Below are 10,523 nucleotides of genomic sequence, written 5' to 3'. Positions count from 1 at the left end.
AAAAACTTTTGCGAATCATAGAATAGTAAAGATAACTACGGTCTTTCCAGGCCATGAAAACTTTCAACTGCCTGCCCCGATTCGTGACGACATTACCATTCTGGGAGATGCGCTTGGAAGTTTCATCCAATGGCATGAAACTCACATCTACTTGGCGAAGATATCTCGCCGCCTCAAAGTGAAAGCGATTGGGGTTAGAAGAAATACCTTTATATATATGTTACATTTTAAATTGTTGAATGTTTTTATATGTTAAATTTATATGTTATTTTTTTTTTGTAGGGAACAAAAAAGACGGCTTTGGCGGATAAGCCTAAGTCCACAGACATGCCAACGACCTCGTCGAGACAACAACTTGATGAGGTATTTAATTAACTTCTCCATTTTTTAAAAAATTAACCTCGCTCCCTTTATTTATATTTTGTCTGTATTTATAAAAAGCATGGTAATTTTGTGTAGGGGACAAAAAAGACCGGTGGTAAGCCTAAGTCCCCACGGTCTTACTGCTACTACTACCTCATCATTGAAAGAGCGAGGTTGACGAGGTATTTAATTAAGTACGCTTTTATTTTTATTACTCCAACTACGATATGTTACCTTTGGATTTTTTATTATTTTAATTATCTACTACATGTGTAGGCTGGTGGTAGTAGCACAAAATCAAAGACTCATTCTTTCCCTGACGAAAGTTAGGAGTTTAAACTCCACACAATATAAAGGGAAGGATTACATGCAAAAAGTAAGAACGGTGACGATGATGAGACTGCATGAGGAGGTTGGCCATCGCATAGCCACCGAGCAATTGATAGTTATTCCGCTCGAGGAGGATATTCTAGGGTGGCGCAAGCGCTTATATCATGGGATCGCTGGCCGTATGGGCTGGCCTAGACCAGATTGATATAGCACACATATTTGTTTGGATGAAGTAAGTTTCTTAATAAATAATTTCATAATCTAATATTCTGACTACTAGATAGTGTTTTAAATACCGGAATTAATACCGTAATAATGTAGGATATTGAAATTGAGAGTGATCCCCGAGAAGAATATTCCATCTGATCAATACGGATTCCTGTGCCCCTATGTTTTATCTTTATTTATTTCGGATTTCTCGTTCGAACAACGGGTAGATTATATTGCTCAAAGAATTGGCGACAACCAAGAAGCTGATTTTTGCGCTTATAATGAAAAAGGGTAATAAACAAATTAATATTACGTTTCCCCCTACAATTGCATTTTCATAACTAATATATGTACTTGTTAATAATGATGATGTCTCTTGATGTAGGACTCATTGGGTGCTAGCATGACCATCATGCCGACAAGGAATAAAGTTTTCTGGTTGGACTCTTTACATCATCAACCAAGCGAGACTTTTAAGCACTTGATTAATATGTAAGTTTATAATACTTATTTATTTATAATAACATTTTCAATTTTTATTTATAGAAAAAAGCTCTTTCATATTTTTGCCCCTAAAAAAATTAGTTTCGCCTCTTTTTTATTTTTTAAAAAAAGGGCCTTTAAGAAGAAAAGAGCAAACGAAAGCGGGATCAACCCACGAAAGATTCTGATGTTGGCCCCGATTTTATTACGATAACAGGGTACGTGCTCAAATACAATAACATTAAGTGCAAAATCTATGTTTAATACTAATACAATACCTAAAGTTCAGGATTCGATGTGAGCCTTCTCTCGTCTGTTTTTTTATGTAATAATAGGCCCCTCGCCAGCCAGATAGCATACAATGTGGATACTACGCTTGTCGGTTCATGTTGGAGATTATTAGGCGAAGATATCTCGTTATTCCAGAAAAGGTTAGTAATAATTTAAACATGTGTTTATTACTTTTTTTAAATTAGAGCTAATGTTGTCTTGCTTCGCTATATATATATATACCATGATGTTGCTAATGTTGTCTTGCTTGCTGCTATATATACCATAATGTCTTCTCTTTGTTTTTTTGCAAGTATATGCAATCAACCCGTCACAACAGATTGAGCGGTACTCAAGTGTAGATATAGACGAGGTAAGAGACATGTGGGGCAACTACGTCTTAGAATATATTAGAAATGCATGATACTCGGAGTTTAGATCAACTTATTAGTAAATTTTTTGTTGAAGTTAGGGAATGATTAGTTCATGTAAATTCAACTCCTTATAAGTATATATATATATATATATATATATATATATATATATATATATATATATATATATATATATATATATATATATATATATATATATATATATATATATATATATATATATATATATATATATATATATATATATATATATATATATATATATATATATATATATATATATATATATATATATATATATATGATAAATTCTTTGTTGTGGTTGAATTGAATCTATTGAGTTCGATGAATCCAGTGTGATTTATCTTAGTCTTTGGTATATGGTCTTTCTTGACATATGCGAGGTTTTGAATGGCATGAAACAAATTTAATTTTTCAAAACATTAGGAGTTAAGTAATAAAACGGTTACTAAAAAAACCGTTGTGAATACCTTTCACAACGGTTAATAAAAATAACACCGTTGTGAATGACATTCACAAATACCCGCGCATAATATTCAACAACAGGTTTTAATCGAAGAACCGTTGTTAAAAGTCTTCACAATTTTGGAGGTAAAATTACAACAACGGGTATTAAACAAAGAACCGTTGTTACTAACAATTTCAACAACGGGTATGTACCATAAACCCGTTGTCAAAAGACTTCACAATTTTGGAGGGAAAGTTACAACAACGGTTATAAATACGACAACCGTTGTTATATAATTCCCTCCAAAATTTTGAAACACTTTCCACAACGGAGAACACCCAACAACAACGGCTTTTAACCGTGGTGAATACTTTAGACAACGGTTTCATTAAATAACCAAACCGTTGTAAATACCTTCTACAACGGCCGCTTTAACAACGTCCGCTTTTTGTTTTTACAACGGTTTTTACCCATTGTTATAGCCTGTATCTGTAGTAGTGTTGATATTGGTGTTGTTAGTATTCTTGTCGTTGAGTAATTATCATGTTGGTTTCTGATTTGGTGGTTGTTGATAAAAGTATTGTGATTACTGTATAACTGTCTGTGATCTTCGGGGTGCGTCCCTGGCTGAGTGGAGTCACTTGCGGGAGTGCTTCATGCCCTTGATTCGCCTTCTGTGGAACCCGCCACAGGAGGGATGTGCACATTAATGAACATGGGTTTATCGCTCAATGGAGATGAGCGGGGCTTAGGTGGGAACGGCTGTTGTCCCCCACTGGCGGCGAGGAGTACCTGTTGCGATGGATACTCTGGCAGGTCTATACACTTTAGTGTGTAGTCAGTAATGTGGAGATTGGAGATGGTGACTGAAGTTGTGTTGAGATGTTTGAGCTGTTTGTATAATTGTTTCATTGTGGCTTGATTGTGTGATTAGTACTGACCCTGTTAATTGTTTTAAAAACTGTGGTGATCCATTCGGGGATGGTGAGCCGTTGTTGAGCAGGTATGAGAAGATACGCTTGGGTTAGGTGGGATGAGTCACCACGAGGCAGTCTTAGAGTCTTCCGCTGTTTTATCTTAGTTGTTTGACACTTTTGGCATTTGAGAACATTGTATCGTACTTTATCAGTTTTGAGCTTTTGAATATGTAGTCACTTAAACCGTATTGTTATTTAAATTATGTTTCTTCATTGGCATTTGATTATCATTGCCTCGGATAACCGAGGTGGTGACGTTCTCATACCTTAAGTGGTCCTGGTAAGGCACTTGGAGTATGGAGGTGTTACAAAGACTCTTAGGTGATGACACTCCCTTCCCCGATCCCGAAGCTATCATACATCATCACCTGTCAATCAACTGCTCACCATCCCCGAATGGATCACCAGAGTTTTGTAAAACATAAACGGGGTCAGTTCATGGAATAATCAAGATAAGAAATCACAAATACAACAAATACAATCTAATCCAATTGTAGAACCATCCTCCAAACTCCATTAGTAACCAGTAACCGACTACACACCTAAGTATGTAGCCTTGCCAGATTACCCATCGTAATAGGTAATCCTCACCACCAGTGGGGGACCGCAGCCTTGCCCAACCAAACCCCGCTCATCGCAGAGAGCGAATAACTCATGTCCATTAATGTGCACATCCCTCTTGTGACAGGAACCACAAGGGGAGAATCAAGGGCGTGAAGCCATTCCCGAAGATGACTCCACTCAACCGAGGGCGCACCTCGCGAACCATAGACAAAAAAATAAACAACCAACCAAGCCAATCACCCAAGAATCACAAATGCAACAACAATACTAATCATGCCAAAACATCAATCATTCACTATGCCAAATAATAGATGCAACAACGGTTAGATAAGGTGATATACCGTTGTAATACAAAACACGGAACCGTTATTACATCGACCGTTGTTATTTTGTGACCACGGTTGTTAAAAAGGCGAAACCGTTATGAAATGTAAATAACGGGTTCAAATAACTGTAATACAATATTAAGAACGTTCAAAAACCGTTTTCTATAATATTGAAACCGTGGTAGTATTAGTTGGAATGCTCTACTTGAAACCTCTGACAACGGTTTTATGAAAAAAACCGTTGTAAAATATAAATATGACAACGGTTTACGCTTATTAAACCGTTTTAAATGTCATGAATTCGACAACGGTTTTATTTCGTTATATTATATTTTTGGCCATAGCATTATGGATGAATATGTTAGTGGGTTTCTATTTAAATGTGACCGTTGTCGATATATTTATTGACCACGGTTTTATTTTTAACCGTAATCGAATTTATAAATATTTTTTTAAAAAAAATGTTTTAGCGGGTTCCAGCAGCTGCTGAAATGCTAATTTTTGCAGTAGTAGGTTCCGCTGAAATGCTACTGCAAAATAGCATTTCAGCAATTGCGCATTGCAAAAATTCAATCCTGCATCATCAGAATATTACACAGATTGATCTATTCAACCCAGTATCAAAATATTATAAACAGGGTGACCAAAACTAAATACAAATGGCTCTATATACACATACATAATGAGCGGACTATTAACCTTCCGTTAATGAAATAAAATAAGTGGCCCACTTATTTCTCATCTAGGCGATGTCTTCCTTCGAATAGGTTGGGTCTTTGTTGTTGATTGAAAGTGGGAACTACAAATCAAATTATACTTAATCAAAATAGACCCAAGTTATGTTACACAAAATTAAACCCAAGTTATGTTTGAAATAGTTATTAAAACACACTAACCGGTGACTCTATGCTGGTATATTTTCGAGTGATAATCTCCCACATGGACCGACAACAATAAAAGGCGCATTGTCTGTCGTCTGGTTGTAGAGGAGACTATTATATAAATCACATACAAATAAGCTAAATTAGATCAACCTCTCGCATAAACATAAATTAAATGATAGGAGTAATTATTAAGAATACACTTACTATTATCTGGAGAATAGTTGGACTTGATGCTCCAATTGCTCGAAACACACTAATTCATAAATATATACAGGAAATTATAATTAGCATTTGGCTTAGTAATATTGATGGGACATTAAAAGGAGCCTAGTCTTCAAAGGTCATACAATAACAATTGAAACTATAATGTAAGGTTGTAAACTTACTCAGTTATATAATTTACAAATTTCTCAGAGGAAGCATGTCCGCAAGAGTCAATCCAGTACACTATACTTTTTCTCACATTGATTGCCACTAGCAGCCAATGGTGCTATGAAATATTGAAAATTGAACTCTTAGTTCATATACATGCATGTAAGCGTGTTAATAAATGAATAGAATCGTGATTCATTATAATAAAGTACTATACATACCGATTCTCATTGTATGGGGCAAACCATAGGCTTTTGGGCGTCTTTTGAACAATTTTATCGATGTGATCTCTGTATGTGTATCAAAGCAACTTTAGAGAGAACACTCCAGGTGACAAGAATCCGTAATCATGAGAACGTAGTTTCCCTCAGCGATGTGTGTAAACAGGTACCTATTACGTCAAATGGACCGAAGAATGTTATTTTCATTGATGATTTAAATAAACATCATTATTCGTAAAACCAAATAACAAGTTTTATTAATGAACATACTTCATCCAAATTAAAATGTGCATAACATCTAACTCGTCAAGGTCGAGAAACTGACAAAGTGATTCCCCATCCATCATAACAATTGTAGCTTCGCCCACAATATCCTCTTCGATCTCAATCATGAGTACATCCCCTGTAGTTGCCTTCCTTTCAGCGAGCTGGTGCAAAGCTACAAGCGTTGGAGTATTCAATTTTTGCTTATAATCATCGCTCTGATATTTAGCTTTAAAAGGAACAGCAGAGTTGTGTGCAGCAAAATTAGATGGTTTATAATGTACGTCATCTGATTTAACCTCGATCTACAATTTAGAAAAAAAATATTTATATACATTACACGAGACGTCATATATAATTTAAATAACAAAAAAAAGGAAAAATTCACAATCTATTTTTTAAATTATTACTACCTCTTGAATTTTGGGTGGAGAGGCAGTCGAATCAGTCACTTTGGGTGTTGACGTAGTAGTCCTAATTTCAGCCATAATGGCTTCGTGTAACTCCTGCAAATGTAAAAATTAAAATACTTACTATATGTTAGATAAGGTTACCCTAATAAATTTAAAGGCGTTCGTTATCTAAAATGCGTTAGCTTTAGCATAACTACCCGAGAGATGTCAACATTAATGAATGCTTCAGGCCATTGTACAATAGAACCCACGACACCTTGCAAACGCCAATTATCACTAAGTGGTAATGTTAGAGTACCATACTCCTTCAGATATAAGTCGGTCACTTCCACTTCCCTCCAATTCTGACGGAGGGCAATGCCTTGAACCTCAACTTCTTGAATCTGGTCGTAATAGAACGCTGCTCCCCTAGCAACAGCAATTTTGCCGGATGGTACTGTAGGGGCATTGTAGTAAAGAACACAAGGCTTCTTGCAAACGCCCTTCACATTTTTAATTAATTAGTATATATACATGCACTACTTTAATTAATAAATTTAATTAATTAGTATATATACAACAATTATAAAGTAGTCGTAGTAGTTAATACCTCGTCAAAAGTCAGATTTGGAGATGATAAGAACATGTCATCATCAACTACCTCCACCTCCTCTCTCACGGCCTTCATGGCTTCCTCTTCAACTACCCGATCTTGATCCTTTGACATGTCTTCGGCTCCCACCTCATTCTCCTTTGCCATGTCATCCTCAGTTCGCATGCCCGCTTTTTCCTTCTCCTCCCCTGCTTCCTTTATGACTTGCCGAGCCATAACCAACTCTTTTTCAGATGGCTTATCCCCCGTTTCCACCATTCTGAGTATCAACCTGGCCATTGTTTGTAGCTGTGTAGTAGAAATGAATATGATTAAAATAATTAGTATAATTTTAGCATATATATTTATAAATTATGTTGAATAAAATATAGTATTTTTATACCCTATCATCACCACTCATTGTCCTTCGAGTAGTTTTTCCAAAATACTTAGTGATACCAACATGCGTCGATACCCCTCTCACACGACCTGGATGCTCTGCTTTGCCGATTGCCCTAGCAAGAATGTCATCACGTCCTTGAGGCTTCCATTTTCCTTCCTCTACCTCCTTCTGAAAGACCCTCTACATACACAAAAAAACCATTATGCAACTAAATTTTATTTAAACTCACAATTATATAACCGACCACCAGTGATAGGAGTGACATATTTATTCAAACTTACAATTTTCGTTTTGATGGCCTAATCATATAGAGATTCTAACTGTCCATTCTTAGGGGTGTGACCGGCCACCCAAGCGTCATGACGATTGACAGTTCCAAGCTTTGGCTTCTATTCATTCATCACATTGATATCCTATCAAAATATGTATGATTACTATGAATATATATATATATATATATATATATATATATATATATATATATATATATATATATATATATAACATCGGTATAAAACACCTAATAATATAATAATTAAGTACTTACAAGCTTCTTCTTAATCAATCTATAACCACATCTGGAGCCATGAAAGATGCTCTCTTTCTTTGAAATGTTCTCTAGGTTTTGCTTCCTCATAGTCTTCATAAAATGAATTGTATCGAGTAACGTAAGCATAGTTATCTACTTATTAAGTGATTACTAATAAAGTGATCCTAATGAGTCGCAGATAAATTACCTTAAACTTGTCAGACTGCCTATAAGCGATAAAGTTATACCAATCTTGCTAGCTGACATACTGATACTTCTTCGTTGGTGGTTTCTTGTTCATCTCCCCGGTCTTCTTGTTGAACAAGTGGTTCCGAGCAACCTTTAACTTCCATGCTCTGAAAGATTCCCCTATTTTTTTGTAGGTAACCATCATGTTGTTGGGGGACAGTGTAAGCTGCCTGTATATATGGTGAACATATTTGGTTAGTTTCGGCTAATAGCACATATCGAATACTAAGATAATTTCATCTAAAGCATTTATTATTGTATATACATATTTTTATTATCCCACATAGCTTTTCCTTCAGGTCTTGACTCAACCGATTGATACGCGGCAAACCGAGAGGCACATACTCTCTTACACAATAATCAATCCAACTCGCGAAATTTGCAGCAAAGGTGTCATTTGGCAGCCCCGTTAATTCATCCCATTAAAGTTTATTAGGTATCCCTCTCTCTATTGCTTCTAGGGAAACCCTATGGCGCCTTCGCCCAGTATCCGATTCCAAATTATTCTCATCACCTGAATCTTCTTCGCCTGTATTTTTCCCATCTTTTCTTTTCCGCTTTCCACCCATATCTAAACCAGAAATTAATAAACTACCAACTTTAAGCATTAAGTCGACATAGCAGGAGCACCGTCTCAAATAAATGATCACACAGTATACCTAAAATCATAGGTGTTGTTTAACACACAATATACTTAAAATAATAGTTGTTGTTGAACACACAGTAAACCTAAGATAATTAGGGGATAATATCACAACTAAAAAAGAAAATAAAGACATTAAGTTAATGAGACGAAGGAGTAGAGTTTATTATTACTTATTCAAATAGGAGAAGTCGGGCCCGGTCTGGCGATGACAGAGGGGACGACAGAGGCAATGGGGATAAGGACAGTGACGGCGACGGAGAATACTAGTGGTTCTAGTGAAACTCAGTGTTCGAGGGTTTTAAGTGAGCAAGGAGAAGGTTTGCATGTGTGTTGGTTGAAGAATGATTTAATTGAAACTAATAAACACGGGTTAAGCCAAACCGCCTTGATTAAACACATATAGAATACTAGTGTAATATGACAACGGTTGATTAAAAACCCGTAATTGTTTTCATTATACTACAACGGTTGGTGTGTAACCGTTGTCTTTTATCTTTCATTATGTCCAGTTTTCCCGTAAAAAAATAAAAGCATCTTCCATATTTGGTACTCCCTCATCCATTCAACTCCACATTACAAGTTTCTCTTTTATACACTATTCACAAGTGAACATTGAATGTCGATTTTCTCTCGATATATAAGTGAAAATATATTCCATGTGAGATCTTATTTGATTCGTCTTTAGGAGTACATTAAGAATATCTAACTTTTATAATTTTTGCAAATACGTAACTAAAGATATTTACCGCGTAAAACACGCGTTGGCAAACGTGAAAAAGCAAACTTGTATTGTGGAGTTGAATGGAGGGACTATTAAGTTAGTACAAAGCGTCTTGCTTGTGACGGACATTATCCGTCACAAGCTTGTGACGGATATTGTTCCTCTCATAATAAGGCAAGTGAGATAGCAAGTGGGGGAAAATGGAAATTCAAGACTAAATTATACACAACTAGACTTGGCAAATCGGGTCAACGAGTCGGGTTTTTGTCAGATCAATTCGGGTCGGGTCATTCGGGTTTCTAAAATATTCGGGTTAGTTTGGGCCAGGTCAGGTCATATTGGGTTTACGGGTTTGTTTCGGGTTTGTTGGTCGGGTTGTTTCGGGTCAAGCGGATCGGGTCATTTCGGGCCGGGTCATTTTCGGGTCTATGATTAAGAAGGAAAAAAGCATTTCAAGTCTTTTGGGGCCAATTAAAGTTATGTTTTGTCGGGTCATTTTCGGGTTGGGTAGTTTCGGGTCGGGTCATTTTGAGTCGAGTTAATACGAGTCTATGAAAGCTCCGGTCATTTTCGGGTCGGGTCGGGTTAACTCGGGTTTCGGGTGTAATTCAGGTCAATTTCGGGTCTTGGGTCAGTCTTTTCGGGTCGGGTTGATTTTGCCAGGTATATACACAACCCAATGTAATTAATGCATATATTAAACACTTATTTCCTTAATTAGTTTCCTAAATACAACCCAATGAGCAATTAATAAACATACATTAATCAAATGACCCAAAATACACTACGTCATGGACAATATCTCTTCCCATTAATGATGGTGTAGGAGTCTATTTCAACTCTGGTCTTTTCCTCCAAATCCG

This window comes from Silene latifolia, chromosome 4 (genome assembly GCF_048544455.1).
Source record: "Silene latifolia isolate original U9 population chromosome 4, ASM4854445v1, whole genome shotgun sequence".
Lineage (NCBI taxonomy): Eukaryota > Viridiplantae > Streptophyta > Magnoliopsida > Caryophyllales > Caryophyllaceae > Silene > Silene latifolia.
Note: the sequence above shows the minus strand (reverse complement) of the source record.